This window comes from Tinamus guttatus, unplaced genomic scaffold (genome assembly GCF_059628265.1).
Source record: "Tinamus guttatus ecotype Peru unplaced genomic scaffold, ASM5962826v1 Tinamus_guttatus_pri_ptg000023l, whole genome shotgun sequence".
Classification (NCBI taxonomy): Eukaryota; Metazoa; Chordata; class Aves; order Tinamiformes; family Tinamidae; genus Tinamus; species Tinamus guttatus.
The window spans coordinates 83,914-108,853 of NW_028288557.1; the positions used below are offsets into that span (position 1 = coordinate 83,914).

Genomic DNA, 24,940 nt, shown 5'->3' on the forward strand with positions numbered 1-24,940 from the left:
TTGACTTCTTTCTTGACTTCTTGACTTCTTGACTTCTTGACTTCTTCCTTGACTTCTTGACTTCTTCCTTGACTTCTTGACTTCTTCCTTGACTTCTTGACCTCTTCCTTGACTTCTTTACCTCTTCCTTGACTTCTTTACCTCTTTCTTGACTTCTTGACTTCTTTCTTGACTTCTTGACTTCTTGACTTCTTGACTTCTTGACTTCTTCCTTGACTTCTTGACTTCTTCCTTGACTTCTTGACTTCTTCCTTGACTTCTTGACTTCTTCCTTGACTTCTTGACTTCTTCCTTGACTTCTTGACTTCTTCCTTGACTTCTTGACTTCTTCCTTGACTTCTTTACCTCTTTCTTGACTTCTGTCCCTCTTTCTTGACTTCTTTCCCTCTTTCTTGACTTCTTTCCCTCTTTCTTGACTTCTGTCCCTCTTTCTTGACTTCTGTCCCTCTTTCTTGACTTCTGTCCCTCTTTACTTCCTTACCTCTTTACTTCTTTCTTTACTTCATTACTTCATTACTTCATTACTCCTTTCTTTACTCCTTTGCCTCTTTCTTTACCTCTTTCTTTACTTCTTTACTTCTTTACCTCTTTCTTTACTTCCTTACTTCTTTACCTCTTTCTTTACTTCTTTCTTTACTCCTTTAGTTCTTTCTTTACTTCTTTACTTCTTTCTTTACTTTTTACTTCTTCACTTCTTTCTTTACTTCTTCACTTCTTCACTTTCTTCACTTCTTCACTTTCTTCACTTCTTCACTTCACTTTCTTTACTTCTTCACTTTCTTTACCTCTTCACTTTCTTTACTTCTTCACTTCTTTCTTTACATCTTTATTTACTTCTTTACTTCTTTCTTTACATCTTTCCTTTCTTCTTCACTTCTTTCTTTACCTCTTTACTTCTTTCTTTACTTCTTCACTTCTTCACTTCTTTCTTTACTTCTTTACTTTCTTTACTTCTTTACTTCTTTCTTTACTTGTTTACTTGTTTACTTCTTTTCTTTCTTTACTTCTTTCTTTACTTCTTTACTTTCTTTGCTTCTTTACTTCTTACTTTACCTCTTCTTTGCTTCTTTCTTTACTTCTTTTCTTTCTTTACCTCTTTACTTCTTTCTTTACTTCTTCACTTCTTCACTTCTTCACTTCTTCACTTTCTTCACTTCTTTTCTTCTTCACTTCTTTCTTTACTTCTTTACTTTCTTTACTTCTTTACTTTCTTCTTTACTTTCTTTACTTTTTTACTTTCTTTACTTCTTTACTTCTTTACTTTCTTTGCTTCTTTACTTCTTACTTTACTTCTTTTCTTTCTTTACCTCTTTACTTCTTTCTTTACTTCTTTCTTTACTTCTTTACTTTTACTTCTTTACTTTCTTTACTTCTTTACTTTTACTTCTTTCTTTACTTCTTTACTTTTACTTCTTTACTTTCTTTACTTCTTTACTTTTACTTCTTTCTTTACTTCTTTACTTTTACTTCTTTCTTTACTTCTTTACTTTTACTTCTTTCTTCACTTCTTCACTTCTTCACTTCTTCACTTCTTTCTTTACTTCTTTACTTTCTTTACTTCTTTACTTCTTTCTTTACTTGTTTACTTCTTTACTTCTTTTCTTTCTTTACTTCTTTCTTTACTTCTTTACTTCTTTACTTTCTTTGCTTCTTTACTTCTTACTTTGCTTCTTTACTTCTTTTCTTTCTTTAACTCTTTACTTCTTTCTTTACTTCTTCTTTCTTTACTTCTTTCTTTACTTCTTTACTTCATTACTTCTTTACTTCATTACTTCTTTACTTCATTACTTCTTTACTTCATTACTTCTTTACTTCATTACTTCTTTACTTCATTACTTCTTTACTTCATTACTTCTTTACTTCATTACTTCTTTACTTCATTACTTCATTACTTCTTTACTTCTTTACTTCTTTACTTCTTTACTTCTTTACTTCTTTACTTCTTTACTTCTTTACTTCTTTACTTCTTTACTTCTTTACTTCTTTACTTCTTTACTTCATTACTTCTTTACTTCATTACTTCATTACTTCTTTACTTCATTACTTCTTTACTTCTTTCTTCACTTCTTCACTTCTTCACTTTCTTCACTTCTTTCTTTGCTGCTTTACTTTCTTTGCTGCTTTACTTTCTTTGCTGCTTTACTTTCTTTGCTGCTTTACTTTCTTTGCTGCTTTACTTTCTTTGCTGCTTTACTTCTTTCTTTACTTCTTTACTCCTTTCTTTACTTCTTTACTTCTTTCTTTACTTCTTTACTTCTTTCTTTACTTCTTTACTTCTTTCTTTACTTCTTTACTTTTTACTTCTTTACTTTCTTTACTTCTTTACTTCTTCTTTACTTCTTTCTTTACTTCTTTACTTCTTTCTTTACTTCTTTACTTCATTACTTCTTTACTTTCTTTACTTCTTTACTTCATTACTTCTTTACTTTCTTTACTTCTTTCTTTACTTTCTTTACCTGTTTACTTCTTTACTTTTACTTCTTATCGTCTTTCTTTCCTTCTTTGCTTCTTTCTTTCCTTCTTTGCTTCTTTCTTTCCTTCTTTGCTTCTTTCTTTCCTGCTTTGCTTCTTTCTTTACTTCTTTACTTTCTTTACTTCTTACCGTCTTTCTTTTCTTCTTCCTTCTTTACTTTCTTTACTTCTTTACTTCTTAACGTCTTTCTTTACTTCTTTCTTCACTTCTTTACTTTTTTACTTCTTCCTTCTTTACTTTCTTTACTTCTTTACTTCTTAACGTCTTTCTTTACTTCTTTCTTCACTTCTTTACTTTTTTACTTCTTCCTTCTTTACTTCTTTATTTTCTTCTTTCTTTCCTTTCTTTACTTCTTAATGTCTTTCTTTACTTCTTTCTTTACTTCTTTACTTTCTTTACTTCTTTACTTCTTTATTTCTTTCTTGACTTCTTTCTTCTTTCCTTTTTTTTTGTTTTTGTTTACTTCTTTTTTTACTTCTTTCTTGGCACGAATCTGCACAGGGGGCATTTTTACTTTTCCAAAGTTCTACATGGGGTGGCCAGTCTTTCCGTGCCCCTCACATTGGAGCTTGGCCGTCCCTTTCTTCTTGTTTGCTATGATGAACTATTGCCCTACACTCTTTCCATTAATACAAGTCAGAGTACAGCTCCCAAAGCTCCTTCTCTCCCAGAACAGCTGGTCCACTTGCAGTGGGCCCTCCGCCAGGGGATTTGAAGCCCCGTCATTGCTCCGGGGCAGGAAGCCATAATCTGCCTTCTTCCTGGGTTTCCTGCTTCAGAATTATGCACTTTCTTGTTGGGTTTATTCATCCCTCTCTGCTTATAGATCTTCTACAAATCAGGGGTTGAGATACCGTCAGTCTTACCACAAGACATTCCATTTCTTAATAAAGCGGTAAACCTTTCATTTTGAGAAATCCTGTTTTTGCCGCCTCGGGAATTATTTCAATCCTCAGACCCTGCTCCTCAGGGGCCCCATTCCCCTAGGTCGCCCAGCTGCTGTATTTTCTCAATTACCTCACTTAAAGGATTCCCTGAGTCATTAATCAGAAGGGTCACAATCTTATATGCTGGTGGCACAGTTAATCAGTCTGTTTCTCATGCCGGGGACTGCGCATCAAACTATCAGCATCCCCCATAAAAACGGCCAGCTTCATTGTATCCTCTTTTACTTGCTGTGCACAATCTCACAAAGTATTCCACTGACGCTCAGACCCAGACCAATCTCCTCCTCTAGGGTATTTAGCATTGCATCCCTGAGCAGCCAGGGCCAACATGTTTGGGTCTTGAACGTTATTTCTAAATGCATCCTGTACAAATGATTCTGAGCTCAAAATCAAAAATGTCTTAGAATCTTCTGCAGAATCTTCCCCGCAGCTCCCGGATCAGGCAAACGCACCATCCACAAGAGCAGGGACTCTCGTGGTCTCTGCTTGACTCTGTCAGCTCCAGCAGCCACTCTGGCCTGAGTGAAGCCCTCAAGCACCTTCGGGCGGGAACCTCCGACCAAAAAAGGGCGAGGGGCGTGGCCAGCGCGCCCCCCTCAGCCAATCAGGCGCCGGCAAAACAGGCGGCTCCAATTCGGAGCCGCGCAAAGCTGGGAGTGTGGCGCTGTGTTGTGTCCCTCCGCTCGCGGGCCGGGACTAGTGGCAGCAGAGAAGAGAGTCCGCGGGGGGAGGCGGCGGGGCGGCGCGGCGGGGGGCGGTGCGGCCGCGAGCGGGGCGGGGCGGAGGGATCCGCAGGGAGGCCGCAGCGGCGGCGGCGCGTGGAACTCGGCGCTAGAATTAGCAGTGTCGTCGGGCGTCGCTTCCGGCCGTTGCGACGGTTTGTGGTGTGGTTCGGAGCTATGTCGGCGCTGTGGTCCCACTGCGCGCCGGATGGCGACGCGGCCCCCCGCGGGGACCCCCCGCCTTTGGACTCTGACGAGGAGGTTGAGGACGAGTTCCCCCCGCTGCGCGGCGGCCCTCGCACCTGCGCCCGCCGCTGCCGCCGCCTCGGATGGTGCCAGGGAGGCGGCCGCTGCGGAGGAGGAGGAGCCGGCGCGGAGAGCGCAGGAGCAGGGGGTGAGCGCGGGCGGAGGGCGCGGGTGTCTGCGGGAGGGCGGCCCGGAGCGCGCGGAGGGGCCGGGGGCGGCCCCAGGGCAGGCCCTCGCCCGCCCCCTCCAGCCGTGGGACCCCGGGACAGGGCTGCCCGCGAGGGAAAACGGAGCCTTTAAAGGAAGTTTCCACAGGGATCGAGTGGCTGCGGCTGGGAAAGCCCCTGCTCCGCATCTGCCCAGAGCAAAGGGCATCAGCATCACCCAAACCGATGCGTTTTTGCTGCGCAAGGAGGGCAGTTCCAGGCAGCCTGAACTGATCCCTGCTAAAAGACAGTCCTTGAGCTGCCTGCAGCACCGGGAAACGCTCCAAAGTGGGTTTGAGTACCACAAATCAACCCAACTTGCTTAACTTGCTTCCTGATCACAGCTTGCTTTGGTTAGCCTCATTCCTGGGAGAAAAAAAAAAAAAAAGTAGGCATCCTAAAAAGACCTTAGAAACCTTTAAAGACCACCAAGGTGACCCTTATACGGAGAGTTTGTATCATTTTAATGGCATACGTACATCCAAACTATTGTTTGACGGGGGATCTGTAACTGCTTTCCAGCTGGGCAATGGGAGTTAAGTGTGACACACACTAAGGGGAAATGTGGAGAGTTACCACCTGGGGTGCTTTTAAACAAAGCAGTGCTTAGAAATCATGTTTACTTTGTACTTAATTACATCAGTCATTTGCATAGCCCCAAATGGTTAAAACTCTTTTTTTAAAGCAGTCTAAGGGCAAGACCTTGGAAATCACCAGCTTTCGCAGTTCTAAAGGGGTTTAGGAGTCCGTGCTGTCTGCATCCCGGTGTTGTTACCACTCCTAAGCGAACAATTTCCGTTGGAAAAGCGGGTTCATTTTAATACATCTTTCAAAATGTGGCAGCCCCCGGCATTCTTCCCAGGCAGGGCTCTTCCCAATGGGATGTTCCGCGCCGCCGTGGCGACGGAGGGCCCAACGGATACAAACCCAAACTCTGCTCTTGCGGGGAGCCTTGCCCTGGAGCCCTGCTTGTTGTGCAGCCCAGTTTCCACATAGCAGAGCCAGAGGGGTTTTAGTTGCTTAGACTGGTTGTGTGTTGATAAATAAGCCCCTCCTTTCAATGTTGATGCTCGTTTGGAAGTTTGTCGGGAGTGGTTGAACCTGGTGGCCCTGTGGAGGTGCTGAAGTTTTTTCCCTGGCTCTGTATTGAACCCGAGCAGGTTTTCACGCAACCAGACAACGTGTCTGTGTGTGTGTATATGTGCATATACCTCCTGCACAGACACAGCACTCACAATAATTATTCATAGCAAAGGATAAGAGATTTTTTCAACAGTGTTTCCTTAAGTCTCATGAGGAGAAGTCACGAACCACCAGCTGGCTTTTTAAGTTCCTTTTGGTTTCCTGTGGGTAAATGGGTTCCTTCTGAAGGAAATCTTTGTGTCCTCTGAGTGCCCTTATAAGCAGGACACAGATAGCAGAGAAATCCTCCCATCTAAGATTTCAGTTTCAGGATACGTTAGGCCAAGCTTAACTGTCACAATGAACAGGTTATTTTGAAACAGAAGATGCTAGGAACTCTAAATTTATGAGATAACTTTAAAAATGATTTTGTTAAAGGCCAAAGTATGTGCTTTTTTTCTTTTCCAAATATTAAGCTTAATTCATCTACAAAAAAAGCTGAGAGGGAACCATCAGCTTTGAGAGTTTTTTTTTTTTAATGTGTTGTTTTTCTGAAAGCTGCTTGTGGGTGCCAAAGTGGATCAGGATTTACCAGCTGTTAGTTGCTTCTCTACCAGTCAGGAGAGTTTTAGAACCAAAGTGCCTCACTCAGGCAAAATTTCCTTCTTAGCCGACTGTACATGATTCAGATAAATATATTTGAATTTCCTTCTTTTCTTAGGAACCTTCATTAAGACAATATCTGGACGAAAATACTTCATCTTCAATGGAGGAAATGCTTCCGTCCCTTTCAGAAACTTCATCGTCCTCAGACATGCTTTCACCCTTTTCCTTTGTGATGGAATATAACTTTACCAGGTAATATATTCCTGTGTTTCCTATGTCTGGTCAGTTAATACCTTTAAAGAGGAAGTATAATAGCATATACAGTGAACGGTGCTGCGCTAAACCTGCGACTGAAATGCCACAAAAGAACCGTGATTACATTAACCTTCATGTCAGCACCCCAGAAGTGGAGTGACTTTTCCAGAGAATGTCATCCGCTTCTATAAAAATCCTACCTCTTTTCTGACCTCTCTTGGGATCTCTCTTTCACTTGATTGCTGATTAGTCACTCACTAAAGGGTGCTTTAAAGAGTTTTCAGATGGGTGGGAGTTAGAGAATAATCATGACTATTCTTGTGATAGTGTGAGGACATTAAAAAAACTTTCTGTTAGCCACTAGTTGTTTACAGAGCAGTAGTTGGGAATTAGTGCCGAGAAGACCATGCAGATATTGGCTGCCATTCAGCCACTGAAATTCTTTAGCTTTGGATTTGAAGGCAGAGCCCCTCCTCCAAAAATCTCAGACTATTTAATTGTGAGGAGTAGAAATCATTTACTTAAAACATAGAGATCATTTATTTAAAAGGAGAGTCTGCCTGGCCATTTTAGTGGATTTTTATTCTCCCATGCCCCATGATTAAAATAAATAATTAAAAACTGTTTAACTTGACATTTGGGTGAAACAAAGTCCTTGTTTATATGCAAAATTCAAAAAAAAAGGCTTGTAATTAGTGCATATAAAGAAGCTGACAGCATTCTTAGCTAGAAGAATCCACTATGACCTAATTATTTAAATATGATGCATGATATTAAAAACTATATGCTTAATTTGGTATACCATCTATTTTGTAGTCTGTTGTGATTTTAAAGAACCCTGGGAATTTAATCTTTTTAAAACATATCTGTTTCAATATTTGCAGGCAGAAACAGGCACCTCATGGCAGAGATTCCCCGTCCTCCTCGTCCTCCCCGTCCTCCTCCACTGACGAATCTGGGGAGCATTTTGAGACATGGAGGAAACGCAACAGCAGCAGAAATCCCAGTTTAATGGAATTAGAGGATGGGGAGAGGAGGAATCTGCTAAAGAGGAGGAGCATCTCCCTAACCGCAAAGTGTTATTCTCTTAATCCTGTACGGATTCTAAATTGTAGCAATATTTAATCGTATCGAAGGAATTGGTGATTGTCACTCAGCACTCTCGAGCTGTATTTCTAGAGTGATTCTTTTTGAGCAATGGCACTGGGGGGAGCTCACCTATTTTTTTTAATGTAAAATTCTACCTTTCTTTTGCTTTACAGTAGCTTATTTAGAAAGAAACCCACTCTAGCATGAAGTTTAAAATAGAGAAAAAGCATTTTTGCTACTTAGTATCTTTTAATATCATTTGTTGTGTGAAGTATTTAGCAAATATGTTTTCAGGTAGATGTTTCTGAAATGCCTATGTTTTGTTGCACACATTCACTTTCCAACCTTCAAAATAAAAGCCTTCCAGCTTTCCCTTCAGTTAGAAGGAGCCTTTCTCTTTCTTCTTCATTCCAATCAGGTGTCTTCCCATTAACATTCGGCAAGACGACTTAGAGGGGATTGACGAGGATGGAACGAGCATGAGAGCAAATCTGGCTGATGTCAGTGCCATGCAAATGGATAGTGCCGTAAGTGATTTTAACTCGTTGTGTTAGAGGGATTTTTCCAGGGTTTCTGATGGAACCTTCTGTAGGCTGTAGCTTTCTTTAATGTGTGAACTTACTCTGTTGACTTGATCTTAGGTGCCATTTGATGGTGTGGGGGACTTTCTGAGCACATCGCAGTGTTAAAAGAGATGCTGATTTTTCCACTCCTGTATCCAGAAGTCTTTGAGAAATTCAAAATTCAGCCCCCAAGGTAACACACCTTTACAAAACGCTAATTCAGCTGTTTGGGGGAGGATATTACCCTGAGGCATCTATCTATCTATCTATATACATTTATTTTGTGCTTCAAACATGTGGGCATTGTTGAGATTTTTGTTTTTTGAGTAGTAAAAATAATTTATTTAAAATGTATAAAATCTAAAGTATATGCAGGTTGAAAATGTAAGCAAAGGCCTCGGCGTGATTGAAGACCTGGTGTATGGTGCTTGAAGAAGGGAGCATATGATATCTCTCTAATTGAAAAACAAACTAGTATTGTAAGAATTGCAACCCCCCAGTTTGTCTCTTGTTTGGCTCCCTTCTGCCGTGGTCCCCTGTGGTGCCTGGGAACAGTTTTGGACGTGTCCTGCTGGACACTACCCTCTCTCCAGAAGAGAGTGGGGTGTGAGTTTGTTAATCCCCTTGGTTAATTTTGCTTATCGGCGTGTGAAATTCTTTAGAAACACAAAACTTCCTCCTGTTCTGGCTTTTCTCACAGTTTAGCTGTTCCTGCTGTTCTGGATGTAAAGGGGTTTACTTCGGAGGAAGGGGTTGATCATCTTAGGTATGGGGGTAGAAATGGGCGTTTTTGACGATATTGTCCTATGTGAATCTCTATTACAGAGGCTGCTTATTCTACGGCCCCTCAGGGACTGGAAAGACACTGGTTGCCCGGGCCCTTGCCAACGAGTGCAGCCAAGGCAGCAGGAGAATCTCCTTTTTCATGCAAAAAGGAGCTGACGGTCTCAGTAAGGGTGTAGGGGAGTCGGAGCGCCAACTTTGTTTGCTCTTTGAGCAGGTAAGTTTGCAGTGTGCTCTGGCAGAGCTGGGGCTGTAATTTTTGGTGATGAACATTTTGGAGGAAGACTTGCCTTTTTTACTTTTATTTATTTATTCTGCCCGTTTCTAACACTGAAATGGGAACATTGGTGTTCTCTTTCTTAATGCCTCCGTATTTTGGATCGGGGAGTTGAAATCTTGGAGATGTGCTGGGGAAGATTTAAAAAAACATACAGAAAAAGAACCCCCCAAAATGCTCAGACCAAGACTTTTTCCCCACCAAAACCACAGAAGAGGTTGCAAGAGATAATGGCTCAGATTCAGAGGGAAACAGGTGCAGGCTGAGAACATGTCACTCCATTAGCTCAATTACTAGAGATCCCTGCTGCTCTAAAAATCTAGTTCCAATGATGTTGCAACCACAGTGCATTTCATGCATTTCCTCTTAGAGCAGCACCATTTTACTTAGGTCGTATTCCTGTATCCCTGTTTTGTTCCAGGCCCATCAACTTCGTCCTTCCATCATTTTCTTCGATGAAATTGATGCTCTTGCTCCCGCGCGCTCCAGCAGGCAAGACCAAACCCATAGGTACAAGATTTTTATTTTTTATTTACTTTTTGCATCTACATAGAGTGTGCCTTATCTTTGAGGAACGAAGACCAAAACCTGTTTATATATGAAATAATATCCTGCAAACCTGTAGCTCAATTATACTAAATTTCATGTCACTTCAAGCAACAGTTTAAAAGAGTTCATTGAGCTTGATATCAGCATAACATTTAAGTGACCTTATCTATTTTTGAGAGCCTTCAAATGAGTCCTCTCGCTCACCAGCATCCTAATGAGCAAAAGCTTGTCCTTTCTCAGGGATCACTAGAGAAAATAATGCATAATTGAACAAAATTTACTAACCTAGGGAAGCAAAATAATATATATGTATTTTTCTGCTAGCTCAATTGTATCAACACTGCTGGCACTTACGGATGGGTTGGACAGCAGAGGAGAAGTCATCATCATTGGAGCCACCAACAGGCTGGATTGGATAGATCCTGCGCTATGCAGAGCCAGGGGCTTTGAGCGAGAATTCATTTTTAAAGTGCCAGATAAAGAGGTAGAACTTGTATTCAATCCTGGTGCTCATCCAGCTAATCTTTCTTGCTGACAAAGCCGTGTCACAACACAGTGTCGTGGAGCAGGTAAGCGGGAATGCAGCCCCGTGCAGCTCACACACAGGAGCAATATCCTGAGAGACCGTCCTGGTGCGGAGGGTGGATGCGGTACGAAAGAAGAGGTACAAGCCCTAGGGAACTCCATTGTCCCAAATGAAAATGAGCTGGTTTAAAAGTAGCTTTGCACTAAAATCACCGTTTCTAAGCAATGAAAAAATGGGTATATAGCAACCCAAAGTATTAAAAAAAGGAAAACTCCATGTGAAGCTGATTTTTGTTCTGGCTTTCGCTAGTTAGCCAGAATATCTTGACTATTGTTAGGTTTTTTTGTTTGTTTGTTTTAATTAGCACTTCTTGGGAAAAGGATAAAGTGGAGTATGACTGGAGGCAAGTAAAAATGCACCAAGCAGTGTATTTAACGAAACAGTGTGTTTTACATAAGCATTTGCCTCCTGTTTCCATCCAGTTTCTGGATCGGTGATACTAGCTTGAATCACAGTTGCTCTTTTTAGCAATTGCAGCCATTTGAACCAGTGCTGGAACTACTTTGCTTGAATGAACTGACCGAAGAGCAGACTAGTGAGTCTGTCATCATGATATCTTGCTACATTTGAGATCATTTTCTCTGAGGAAAAACCTTTTCTTTCCATTTTTCTAATGTTTCTTTCCCAAAATCATTAGGTCTCCTACTTGTCAAAACTTAATTTTTATAGAAGCTTTTCTTGCCTTTTGGCCTTAGGTCTGCAGAAAGAGTTTAATGGAACAACCAGAAATATAAACCTTTGAAAAGAAGGGAGCGAATTCACTACACTTCAAAATTCCTGCAAATTTAAAATAATCATTTGCCTTAATCTGTTAATGTGGGAGGTTCTGCCTCTGCCTTCTGACTCAAGACAAGTTATAATGCAAGCACTTTGTTTCTAGGCTAGAAAAGAGATTTTTAAGATTCACACACGAAACTGGACCCCTACACCACGTGACACGTTCCTTGACGAGCTGGCTGAAAAAGCTGCTGGTAAGTTGAAAAATCAAGCGAGCTCCTGCATGTGACTGAGTCTGCAGGAGTTTCAGCTCGTGGCGCACGGCGGGGGGAACCAGGCTCTTGCACCTCGCTGCACAACAAGCCAGGGAGCCAGCTGCGTGTCCTCAAAGCCATCAGAGTGAGACACTTCCATCCACTTATTGCTTTACTTTCTGTCTCTCCAAACAGCAAGTGGCTTTTGGGGCAGCTTCCTTGGGAGAAAAGTTTTGCTTAAAAGGTTCAGGAGAAAAGTCTGGCTGGATTATAAGCATGCAGGGTGGCTAACAAAACCTCTGTAGTGCAGCAACACTTTTCACATTTCCTATTAGACTGTTTTTAACCTGCATGCAAAGTTTTCGCGTGTTGCAGTTTGGCACCTTGAGCTTTCTGTGTTGCCAGAGCCTGACATAATGCTCCGTTTGATGTTCTGTTTTATTAGGATACTGTGGTGTTGATATCAAGTCCGCGTGTGCTGAAGCCGCCCTCTGTGTTTTGTGGCACCGCTACCCTCAGATATGCAGAAGCCCTGAGAAACTGCAGCTAGGTGTCTCTTCAATTAAAATAACAGCAAAAGATTTTTTCATGGCTATGGAAAGAATTGTACCAGCTTCACAGAGGTCTGTGGCTTTGCCCAGACAAGCGTTATCACCCATTTTTAAACCACTGCTTAATAAGACTTTTCAGAGAATTTTACGAGTCCTGCAGAGAGTATTTCCCCACACAGAACTTGTCCTAAAGAAGGACCAGCAGCAAGGTAGGGCAATAACATGTACAGCTGGTTAAAACTACTTGTTGTTTTAGCTATCCTCATTTCACCTCATATTAATTGAAGTATTTGTGGATCACACTGTGCGATGTGTGAGATCACATGCATCAGATTTCCTGGCAATATCCTGCTAGCTTTTCTACGTGGAGACTTACTAGGTTCACTTTTATTGGTAGAACAGGCAGAAAGCCACAAGAAATGCAAGCAGAGATGCTAGGTGATCCCCAGTTGCTTCCCCTGTCTGTTCTCCGCTTCTACCTTCTCTTCCCTGAGTGATCTTGGAGGATCTTTATACAGAAGATGTGTTGATCTACACACCCTGGCTTAGGAGTCTTGAGACAAAGGGCTGTTGGTGGCCATCACATTCACTTAATTCCCATACTTTCACTGTGGGACACAGATTCCAGACACACGGCCTCATGGGTTTTGTGGGTGTCTAGCAAGTACAGGACTTGTTGCTGATAATCACATTTCTTTGTTCTTGGGGCAAAAAAAGGGGCATTTGTCTAATAAGGAAATAAAACTTTTGCAAAATGTAAGACTTAGGCGAGCTTTGTAGAGCCTTGTGCAATCTCTTTAGACCTGTTGTGGTAGGATGAAGTCTTCAAAACAGCATTTAGTGTGAGCCCATCCAAGGGAGAAAGAGAAGATAAATGGGTTTTGGGGCTGCTTTGGAAGCTGTATTAGAGTGAGAGACATGCAGACTATCCAGGCAAGTTAACAAACCCTTCTTGTCTTCCAGCTGATATGAACACTACTTTACAAAGCGATTTCATCTGGAGTGATGAGGAGTCACTTTCAGCCTTTGAAGATGAGGAGACCTTTCCTGAAAAGTCTTGTCGAAAGAAGAAAAACTTCATTGACTTCAAGAGGTAAATGCCTGTCCCCTTTTAGGTTCAGAATCTTCAGCTTGCTGTGTCTTTGGAAAGAGATTATGCTGCTTGTGTTATCTCTCAAGAGAAACTGAAACAGAACAAATTAACATTTATGTCTTTATTCATCACTATGTGTTTTAAACTTGCGAATTCTAATTTTGTTTGAGAAATGCTTCTCACCAGCCAACATGTCACAGGCCAAGGCTCTTGCTCTCTGGAGAGCCAGACCATGGGCAAAGCTCCCACTTGGCCCCTGCAGTCATACACGCTCTGGAAAAGTTTCCAGTTTATACCCTGGACCTGCCAGTTCTGTTTGCTAGTGCCTCATCACCAGAGGAAATATGTGCACAGGTATCTTTTTTTTTTTTTTTCCCTTCTTTCTTTGATCTCATGAGATTCACTGACTGTCTGTAAACTGCTCTACTGAGCTAAGTGAAATTGTTAATGGAGGTGGTCTGCTTTTACTGTACTTCGTTACTGTATTTTAACATTTGGACCTTTTATGAGAGATGGACACGTAAGCACAGATGTTCTATTGAGTTGTGCAGCTCTTTAGAAGTTAACTTACGTGTAAGCAGTTTTGCAATCAGGCAGCAATCTGGATCTCTGTGTAGCTCTATCAATTTTTGAGTCAAATCAGAAATTTTACTCTACTATTAATAAGTTTTGCATGGTGAGGGTTTTTGTTTGTTTGTTTTTTTTGGTAACTTTGCCTTCATGCACTTCTATTTTATTAGGCCAGTTTGATGCGTAATTATTTATGAGCAGCCTGTGCTCCCTGGTTCATTGCTCTTACCAAAGCTTTCATTTTACTAGTTTATCCAAGAAGCTCAGAGGACAGCACCGAGTATAATTTATATTCCACGGATCGATGTATGGTGGGAAACAGCTGGCGTTGCATTGAAAACTACTTTTACAACGTTATTAGAGAACATTCCAGCATTTGCTCCGGTTTTGTTGCTTGCAACAGCAAACGTATCGTACATGGATCTCCAAGATGAGGTATTTCTATCAACGCTTTTCCCAATTCTTTTATTCAGTTTCATTTTATGAATCCTTCAAGTATACGAATCCTGTCCTCCCTCAAGCAAATGGATCCTTTTATTACGAGAGAACCCTTCTGATTCATGTAATTCTGCTTAGACACAAAGCAGCGCTGAGAACGTTTGTCTCGGTTGTTTTGTGAGTCAAGGGACTCGCTTCCACTTCTGCAGGAAACCTCAAAGGTGGGGGATGTCATCACTCTGTCAGTGCATCCTGTGGTTGTCCATTCCCTGAGCTTAAATTCTAGAGCTTTTCCTCAAAGAAGATATTTTATTTGCCATCCTGACCTAAAGAAATCTAGCCTTTGATCACTAGGAAGATAACATTTTTTTTTTAATATTGTTTTTCAGATCATTATTAAGCTTAATTTAAAAAATCCTCTTTTCAGCGTAGTGATCTTGTACCTGAAATGTCTTTCCTTCTCATGCTGTAGATACAAGAGTTGTTTATTGAAGATTATGGAGAAGTTTTCGATATCCCATTGCCTACTAAGGAAGAGAGAAGAAACCTTTTTGAGGACTTAATTTTAAGTCAAGCTGCTAAACCTCCTGCATCTAGAAGGAAAGCAGGCGAGCCTATTCTATAGATAAAAATTTGCTAACTGTATGTTAACAGCCTTACAGGATTTGTTTTGGTAGTGGGTTTCCTATCAGTAACTCTGTGTGTGCTCCTATTTGAGTGCAGCCGATGGAATAAACTTTTCTGGTTCCCTTAAGCTCGGCAGGCCCTGGAAGTGCCGCCAGTGGCGCCGCCGCCTGAACCTCGGGAACCACCACAGGGAGAAACGCAAGGGGCAGAGGAGCAGGAGGAGGAGTCCCTTGGTGCACTTAGTGTTTTCTTAAGGGATGTTACTCTCAGACTTGCTACTGAGGGACGTTTCAAGGCCTTCACAAACCCTGTTGATGCAGATGAGGTAAACTGGTCTGGGTCTGTAATACTGTACTGTCTGGGTGTATTTTTAACTGCCCAGTGTTGGTGTGCTCTAGCGAAAGGCTTATCTTTAGCACTGCGCTAAAAGGATTTCTTTTTGGAGGAGCAAAAAGTGTTTTGTATTTTATTTTGCTGACTCCCTGAGGCTCTTCAATGTCCTTTTTTTGAGTAGTCACTGAAAGCCCTGGTTTTCTCCTAGAAAGTCAGACCAGCTACCACCAGAGTTTGCCTGGGGAAAGACTTTGATATGTAGGTATGCTATAACTCTGAAAAAAACAGTCAGACTTCTTTGGGGCTGTTGGGATAAAGCCTAAAGCTCTTGCTACGTGTTTTTTGTCTGTCAGTGGTTCCTCTGGGAACAGGAGAACAGCAGATGTTTGCAAAAAAAAAAAAATTCAAGATTCCGCCTGCCATTTTCTCTCTGTCTCCCCAGTACAGGATCAGCCATAAATGACATGTGGTTTCATCTTTCCCCCAAAACTTCCAAGTCCCTCTTTTTCTCATTTAATTTACTGGAGAAGTCTGTTAAGATGGGGGCATATATTTCAGAGTTAGTTGCAATTTTAATACAGCTATGTATCAGCAAGGGCCCTGTTCCTCTGGGCATCCCTCGTCTTTCCCTTCCAGGCTCTTGACATGTGAATAGTCTAAACAAATAGAGGTGTCCTCACCTAAACTAGTCTTGAGGCTCCTCTCATGCTCCCAGTAAAGACCAAGTTAGCTCTGCTGCAGATATCTCCTCCTAAGGGAGATGCCTAGGGCAGCTACTTCCAAAGGGCAATTCCGGCAGCCGATTTCCTGCTGCCCAGAGCAGAGCCGGTCTCGGGTGGCTCAATCCAGTGTATTTACTGCGATGTTCTGAAGCTGAAGGAAACAAATCCAGCTCTGCATGTCTGTTTCCTTTGCTGTCCCACACATACTTCCCAGCTTCCTGCTGCTTTTCTTCTCCCTTCCAGTGTGTCTCTTCAAAGCCCTTTGAAAGAGCCCTTCCTTTTTCAAGCAGCTAAGTGGTTAATTCCACTATCTGCTCATAATTATGTCACAAATATTCAGGGTTTTTAAGAAGTCATTTATTTGAATTTATTAAAATAATGTGGGTAGATACTGTGCAAGTCTAATACAACCTCTGAACCCATCTATTTAATTTGTAGGTACCTGATTATATCACAGTTATTAAACAGCCAATGGACCTTTCAACAATTTTCTCTAGAATTGACTTGCACCAAGATATAACTGCAGGAGATTTTCTGGAAGACATTGATCTAATCTGTAGCAATGCCTTAGAATACAAGCCAGATAGAGAAGCTGGAGGTGAGGATAGCTCTTTATCCCTCATTTAGACAACCTTTAAGATGTATAGATTGAGAAGAGTTGTCTCTTTACAGTGGACTTGGAATTAGCTCCCTTGAAATATCCACAGAGAGCATTTCTTGCCACTTTAAAAATTGGTGTAGTGTTAAATTATTTAGAGATGAAATTATGTGCAATCGGTGCTAATGAAGATGTAGTGCCTCTGCCTTGATTATTAACTTTTATGTTCTTCTGCCAAAACTATTCACTGAAATAGCTTGCAAAACCTCTTTGGGAAAAGAGTTCATCTTTTTCGTATGATCCAAATCAAGGATTTCACTTAGCTAGTGGCAAACACTCAGTTCTGACTGTCAAATTTCAGATCGTCTCATTAGAGACAAAGCTTGTGCTCTGAGAGATGTTGCCCATGCCATAGTGAAGGAAGGAATGGATAAAGACTTGGAACAACTTTGTGAAGAAATTAAAGAGTCTCGTGAGAAAAGAGGTATGTATTCCAACCGTAGGGATTTGAAGGCTTGCCTCAGTATTTGTGGCTAGAAACGTGAGACCAACTTTTTTGCTGTCCATTGTTCATTGCAAGGCTGCAGCCCTTCACAGGATGTGCCATCTCACTACGAGGTGATGCCACAGCAGCCCTCTGTTTCTGGATGTAATGAACAAGATAACAAGTCTAACAAAAGAATAGAGATGCCAGTGATGCCTGGAGCCTGCCCTACACCAGTGTCTAATGGCAAGTTGCTTTTTCTTTTTAGATATTTGTTTTCTTTTTTTCTCCCCCACCAACAGGCTTTCTGGGTGATATTGCTAATGCCATTGATATCCTTCTTGTGACAAGGTTTCTGCCAGCGGAAACTTTGCCAAGGATTTCACCCGTCTGTTTTGTGCAATATTCTATAACTAGAAAGAAGGCTGGAGTTTTTTGTTTTCCTTTGTGGAAGGCATAAAGACAAAGACTGTTTTAAACAGGTTATCTGAATCATAAAACTTTACTGAGAATTTTCTTTGTCCTTCAGTTATTTCTCAAAATGGTCTCTTTGTAACTCTTCCCTACATTCACTCAGCTTTTGATCTTTACTGGTTTTATAAGAGATTTGAAGAAGAGCTTTTCTCCAAAGGCTTTTTTGCTACTCATCTCTATTAGTTCATGTCATGAGACAGTAAACAACTTTACCCAATAGGCAGACAATAGGACTGAAAAGCAAGGCTAAAGTAGGAATTTTCTGGGCTTAAGAGCTTCCAATTTAGTTTAAAGTCTTGATTAAATTGAAAAATCTAAGAGCAAATGGACCACTAACTTGCGACCCTTCGTTTAGACCTACATGTGTAGTGAGATTTGACAGTACTTTCAGTTCTTTGATTGTTTTATTTGCCATACGAGGAAGATAAGAAGAGCAGATTTTAAAGGAGGAGCTGCTTTGCTTATTCTTCAGGAGGGGCCCACTGTGAGGTCGGCCACTGTGAGGTCGGCCATTGTCAGGTCGGCCATTGTGAGGTCAATAGGGGAACGTGTGGTCGGCCATTTATGAGGTCGGTCATTGTGAGGTCACTAGAGAGCCACTGTGAGGTCAGCCACTGTGGTCGGCCATTTTGAGCTTGGCCATTGTGAAGTCACTAGACAGCCATTTGTGAGGTTGGGCATTGTGAGGTCGGCCATTGTGAGGTCACTGGAGGGCCATTTATGAGGTCAGCCATTGTGAGGTCGACCAATGTGAGGTCGGCCATTATGAGGTCACTAGAGTGCCATTGTGAGGTCGGCCATTGTGAGGTCAAAAGGGGACATGTGGTCGGCCATTGTGAGGTTGGCCATTTATGAGGTCGGCCATTGTGAGGTCACTAGAGGGCCACTGTGAGGTCGGCCATTGTGGTCAGCCATTGTGAGTTCCCTAGAGTGCCATTGTGAGGTCAGCCATTGTGAGGTTGGCCATTGTGAGCTCACTAGAAGGCGGCCATTGTGAGGTCAATAGGGGGCCATTGTGAGGTCGGCCATTGTGAGGTCACTAGAGGGCCACTGTGAGGTCGGCCATTGTGAGGTGGACCATTGTGAGGTCACTAGAGGGCCACTGTGAGGTCGGACATTGTGAGGTGGACCATTGTGCGGTCACTAGAGGGCCATTGTGAGGTCGGCCACTGTGAGGTCACTAGAGTGCCATTGTGAGGTCGGCCATTGTGAGGTCACTAGAGGGCCAATATGAGGTCGGCCATTGTGAGGTCGGCCATTGTGAGGCCAATAGGGGAACGTGAGGTTGGCCATTGTGAGGTTGGCCATTGTGAGGTTGGCCATTGTGAGGTTGGCCATTGTGAGGTTGGCCATTGTGAGGTCGGGCATTGTGAGGTCACTAAAGGGCCAATATGAGGTCGGCCATTGTGAGGTCAATAGGGGGACATGTGCTCGGCCATTGTGAGGTGGGCCATTATGAGGTCACTAGAGTGCCATTGTGAGGTCGGCCATTGTGAGGTCGGCCATTGTGAGGTCAATAGGGCGACGTGAGGTCGGCCATTGTGAGGTCGGCCATTGTGAGGTCAATAGGGCGACGTGTGGTTGGCCATTGTGAGGTCATCCATTGTAAGGCCGGCCATTTATGAGGTCGGCCATTGTGAGGTCACTAGAGGGCCACTGTGAGGTCGGCCACTGTGAGGTCGGCCATTGTGAGGTCACTAGAGGCCCACTGTGAGGTCGGCCATTGTGATCTCAGCCATTGTGAGGTGGGCCATTGTGAGGTAACTAGAGGGCCACTGTGAGGTCGGCCTTTGTGAGGTCACTGGAATGCTGCCATTGTGAGGTCGGCCTTTGTGAGGTCACTGGAATGCTGCCATTGTGAGGTTGCCCATTGTGAGGTCACTAGAGGTCGGCCATTGTGAGGTTGGCCATTGTGAGGTCACAAAAGGGCCAATATGAGGTCGGCCATTGTGAGGTCAATAGGGGGACGTGTGGTCGGCCATTGTGAGGTCAGCCATTGTGAGGTCCCTAGAGGGCCATTGTGAGGTCGGCCATTGCGAGGTCGGCCATTGTGAGGTCACTAAAGGGCCAATATGAGGTCGGCCATTGTGAGGTCAATAGGGGGACATGTGGTCGGCCATTGCGAGGTCGGCCATTGTGAGGTCACTAGAGGGCCTTTGTGAGGTTGGCCATTGTGAGGTCGGCCATTGTAAGGTCAATAGGGGGACGTGTGGTGGGCCATTGTGAGGTCAACCATTGTGAGATCGGCCATTTATGAGGTCGGCCATTGTGAGGTCAATAGGGGGACGTGTGGTGGGCCATTGTGAGGTCAACCATTGTGAGATCGGCCATTTATGAGGTCGGCCATTGTGAGGTCAATAGGGGGACGTGTGGTGGGCCATTGTGAGGTCAACCATTGTCAGATCGGCCATTTATGAGGTCGGCCATTGTGAGATCACTAGAAGGCAGCCATTGTGAGGTCTCTAGAAGGCGGCCACTGTGAGGTCGGCCACTGTGAGGTCACTAGAGGGCCTTTTTTAGGTCAGCCATGGTGAGGTCAGCCATTTATTAGGTCGGCCATTGTGAGGTCACTAGAGGGCTGTTTATGAGGTCGGCCGTTGTGAGGTTGGCCACTGTGAGATCACTAGAGGGCCATTGTGACGTCGGGCATTGTGAGGTCACTAGAGGGCCATTGTTAGGTGGGCCATTGCTAGGTGGGCCTTTGTGAGGTTGGCCATGGTGAGGTCGTTAGAGGGCCATTGTGAGGTCACTGTAGGCCGCTGTGAGGTGGGCCACTGTGAGGTGGGCTACTGTGAGGTTATTAGAGGGCCATTGTGAGGTCCCTAGAGTGCCATTGTTAGGTCCGCCATTGTGAGGTCAGCCACTGTGAGGTCACTAGAGGGCCATTGTGAGGTGGGCCATTGTGAGGTGGGCCATTGTGAGGTCACTGGAGGGCCACTGTGAGGTCGACCGTTGTGAGTTCAGCCTTTGTCAGGTCGGCCATTGTGAGGTCAATAGGGGGACGTGTGGTCGGCCATTGTCAGGTCAGCCATTTTGAGGTCACTAGAGAGCCACTGTGAGGTCGGCCATTGTGGTCGGCGATTTTGAGGTTGACCATTGTGAAGTCACTAGACAGCCATTGTTAGGTCGCCCATTGTGAGGTTTGCCATTGTGAGGTCACTAGAGGGCCAATATGAGGTCGGCCATTGTGAGGTCAATAGGGGGACATGTGGTCGGCCATTGTGAGGTCAACCATTGTGAGGTTGGCCATTTATGAGGTCGGCCACTGTGAGATCACTAGAGGGCCATTGTGAGGTGGGCCTTTGTTAGGTCAGCCATTGTTAGGTTGGCCATTTATGAGGTCGGCCATTGTGAGGTCACTAGAGGGCCACTGTGAGGTCGGCCATTTATGAGGTCGGCCATTGTGAGGTCACTAGAGGGCCACTGTGAGGAGGGCCACTGTGAGGTCAGCCACTGTGAGGTTACTAGAGGGCCATTGTGAGGTCGCCCATTGTGAGGCCGCCCATTTATGAGGTAGGCCATTGTTTTGTCAATAGGGGGCCATTGTGAGGTCAGCCATTGTGAGATCGGCCATTGTGAGGTCACTAGAGGGCCACTGTGAGGTCAGCCACTGTGAGGTCGGCCATTGTCAGGTCCCTAGACGGCCATTGTGAGGTCATTAGAGGGCCATTGTGAGGTCGGCCATTGTGAGGTCACTAGAGTGTGGGAGAGCAATACACTGCTCTTGATTTTACAACCAGAAATCAGATTGTGAGATGGAACTAAAAGGGAGTTGAAAAGGTCAGCTTGTACTGTGCACTTTTGGTGAACCATGGTTGAGTCATTCTGAAGAAGCTTGGTGACACGCAGCACCAAGACTCGTGCCAGCCAATCACTTTCTGCTACACCAACAAATGTATCCAATCGCTGACTACGTTAGTTCATGTTGTTATGTGTAGTTCCTATCTAAACTGTTGCTGTGCATACAAGAAACGGACTCATCTGTAGCTCAAATTGAGTCGTCTGATGATTTCCCCAAGCCCATCTCCCGCGTTTGGTGCCTGAACAGGGACTCCGACCCACTGAATCCGGAGTTTCCGGACGAGCGAGAGGCGTTGAAAGAGGAAAGATTGTGAGAAAAGGCCGGTGTGTCCGCCGAAGAGCAGGGTAACGCTCCGGGTGCCGGTAAGCTGCAAAACCTGTAAAAATGGAGAAGGAGGCAGCACAGCATTTATTAACTGTTTTCCTCACCCAGCTAAAAAATTGCTGCGGCTGCTGGAGTGGGCTCGTAAGGCTGGCTTTTTAAAATGGCCCTCTCTCATGTTCATCAAGGAGGAGTGGCGTGAAGTGGGGGATTCGTTATGGCAAAAAGCTATTGATGGTAATAAGGAGGCCAAGGAGCTGGGACAAACATGGCAGGAGGTGATAAATACAATAAAAGAGCATAAAACGGAGAAAAAGGTGGCCCTAGCAGCACAGCAACTAATGGATGAAGATGGGGAAACATCTAGTCGTACTAGGCTGTTTGGATCTGTATCCACGGCAGCGGGAGTGCAGGTGCTTATGTTTGAGACTGCACAACAGGTAGCAGAGGCAGCGGGGGCAACTGCACCGACCACGACAGAGGTGCCCATGGCGGCCGGAGGACCCTCCTGCCATCCACAGCAAATGCAATCCCCATCCGCAGACCCCCACGATGACGCTGACGCCCACTGGAGAGAACTGATGGACAAGATTAGCAGGCCACCAAGTCCGAGGCCTCCCCCACCATTGGATCTGCGGCCCGCACCATTGGCGCCTTCTCCCCCGTGTTCACCACCTTTAGACAGTTGGGTGGACGCTATGCGAAATCTTGATTTGGGGAAGAATGTGGTTATTGAATCTAAGGGTGGCATGACAATACAACCTAAGAATGGGGGGCAGTGGTCTGGAGTTATACGAGATGTGTGGTTAGAGGGGGATTGGTTGGCAGTGGGAGCCTTGGAAGGGCATTTCGGGTTCCCAGTGGTGCAAGCGATGAATGCACAGGGACAGGCTGATGCCGAGCATAAGCCTTTTGAGTGGAGGCTTTTTCAACAACTACGGGCCACTGTAACACAGTATGGATTACACAGTGAGCCGGCTAGGCAAATGGTGGGATATGTGTTTGGATCGGAGTTGGTAAATCCTAACAATTGCATGGCTTTAGCAAAGTTGTTATGTACCCCTGCACAGTATCTGCATTGGGAGAGGATTTGGGAAGCTGAGTGTCGTAAGATTGTTAATGTTCCTCGAGCACCAGCAGATGTGTTAAATGAAATTCAACTGGATATGTTAATGGGACGGGGACCATATGCAGCAATCCAAACACAGTTGCAGTTCCCAGCCGATTTCCATCGGGCATCTGCTGAGGTGGCGCATATGGCGCTTTTGCGGATACGGAGTGAAAATGGCCCATCCCGGACCCCTTATCTAAAACAAAATGAGAGAGAAAGTTATGAGAGTTTTATTAACTGCTTGGTTGAAGCATTGGAATCGGATGCGGATTTGCAAGGGGATATGTGAGACAGCTTGTTAAAAACCTTAGGTTTTGAGAATGCTAATAGTAAAACAAGGTTGCTGCTAAGTACACTGCCCAAGGAGGCCCCACTGCAGGTAGCCTGGCCCAGCACTCTGATATATCATTACATGGACGATAATTTATTTTGCCAAGCCAGCCAGACTCAGGTTAGCAAGATTACTAGAACACTGGCTGCTTTTGGTTTACAGATAGCTCAGGAAAAAATTCAAATGTCTGGTCCATGGAAATACCTTGGGTAGACTATTTCAGATTCAGTGGTTAGACCTCAGAAACTTTCCCTGTCCCCCTCCTTGCATACCTTACATGATGCCCAAAAACTCTTGGGGGATTTACAGTGGATTCGTCCTATTATTGGCCTGAGAAATAAGGAAATAGCGCCCTTACTGCCATTGCTGAAGGGCACGGACCCTACACAGCCTGTTTCGGCCACAGAAGAGCAGGAAACAGCTCTAGCTCAAATAGCCGAGAAAATCCAGACTGCCTGGAGCCATCGTCTAATGCCCAGCATCCCATTTTCTGTTTTTGTACTGCTCCACAGCCCCTTTGTTAATGCAGCCATTGCGCGGTGGCAACAAAACACGGGGGAAAAACAACGGAGGAATTACGGGTACTAGAATGGGTTTTTGGATCAATGGTTCCGAAAAAGACCGTGGTACCTATACTGGAGGTGATGGTCAATCTAATCGCAAAAGCTCGAATGCGTTTGGTAGCTATTACAGGCAAAGAGGCGGACCTTATTCATGTGCCTATGACAGCCACAGAGCTAGAATGGGCATTAGCGAACTCAGTTCTGCTACAACTCAGCCTTTTGGAATGGCCAGGTGTGCTTTCAACTGAGTTCCCAGCTGGAAAAATGGGGACATTATTGAAAACTCAGAGGTGGGTTGGTATTCCCTGACTGTTGGAGGTTCCGTGACAAAACGCTGTAACAGTGTTCACTGACGCCGGAAAATTATCAAAGATGGCAGCGGTGGTATGGCAGGAGGAGAATCAGTGGCACAAACGTAATTAAGGGCATCGGGACTGATACTTTGCAGACGCTGGAATTAGCAGCAGTCTGCTGGGCTTTCTGTAATTGGATGGCATGTCGTCTCAAAGTGGTGACAGACTCATTGTATGTTACTGGTGTTGTACAGCGCATTGAGGACGCTGCACTCCGACAGACCGGCCGACCTAGGCTGGTGCAGCTGTTTCAACAGCTACAGGAGGCTTTAAGGCAACGTACTGAGTGAATGTGTTATTCACATTCGAAGCCACCAATGGAGCTTAGGCCCTGGCCAAGGTAACGTGTGGGCAGACTCATTGGTGTCTGTGGGCTTAACGGTATGATGCCCTGTAAACAAGTTTGAGGCGGCACGAGTGGCGCATGATCAGTTTCATCAAAATGCAAAAGGACCTGTAAGGCAGTTCAAATTGTCCCATGCAGAGGCAACTGGAATAGTGCGCACATGTCCGGAATGCAGTCGACATGGCCCTGGGATAGGAATTGCTGTTAACCCAAGGGGACTAAAGGCACTGGAAGTATGGCAAATGGATGTAACGCATGTTAACAGTTTTGGACGATTGAGGTATGTGCACGTTACGATTGATACCTACTCGCATTTTGTCTGGGCTACTGCTCAGGCTGGCAAGAAGGCTTTGCGTGTGAGACGTCACCTCACGTAGTGTGTGGCTGTCATCGGGGTCCCAGAAATGATAAAGACTGATAATGGACCTGCTTATACCAGCCAAAGAGTGTATTAGTGGATGATGCAGTGGGGTATCCAGCATGTCACAGGGATCCCGCATTCACCTACAGCTCAAGTGGTAATTGAATGAGTTAATTGGACCGTGTTTCCTGACGTCACAAATCGGCCCTCGGGGTGACTAGAGGTCAAAAGGAGCCATGAAACAGGGCCTCTGGGGTCACCTGAGGTCACCAATTAGCCCTCGGGGTTCGTAGAGGTCAAAGGGAAATGTAAAGCAGGGTCTTGGGGTCAGCTGAGGTCCCCAATTAGCACGCGGGGTTACCTGAGGTCAAAGAGCGACTTGAAGCAGGGTTTGGGAGTCCATGGAGTTCACCCATTAGCCCTCAGGGTCACTAGAGGTCAAAAGGAGGCATGAAACAGGGCCTCTG

At 44.3% G+C, this 24,940-nt stretch overlaps 1 pseudogene; it reads left to right on the forward strand.

Moving 5' to 3' along the window:
• Window positions 1–8,166: 8,166 nt before the first annotated feature.
• On the forward strand, window positions 8,167–24,056 carry LOC148596236 (ATPase family AAA domain-containing protein 2-like; annotated as a pseudogene).
• Window positions 24,057–24,940: the final 884 nt, after the last annotated feature.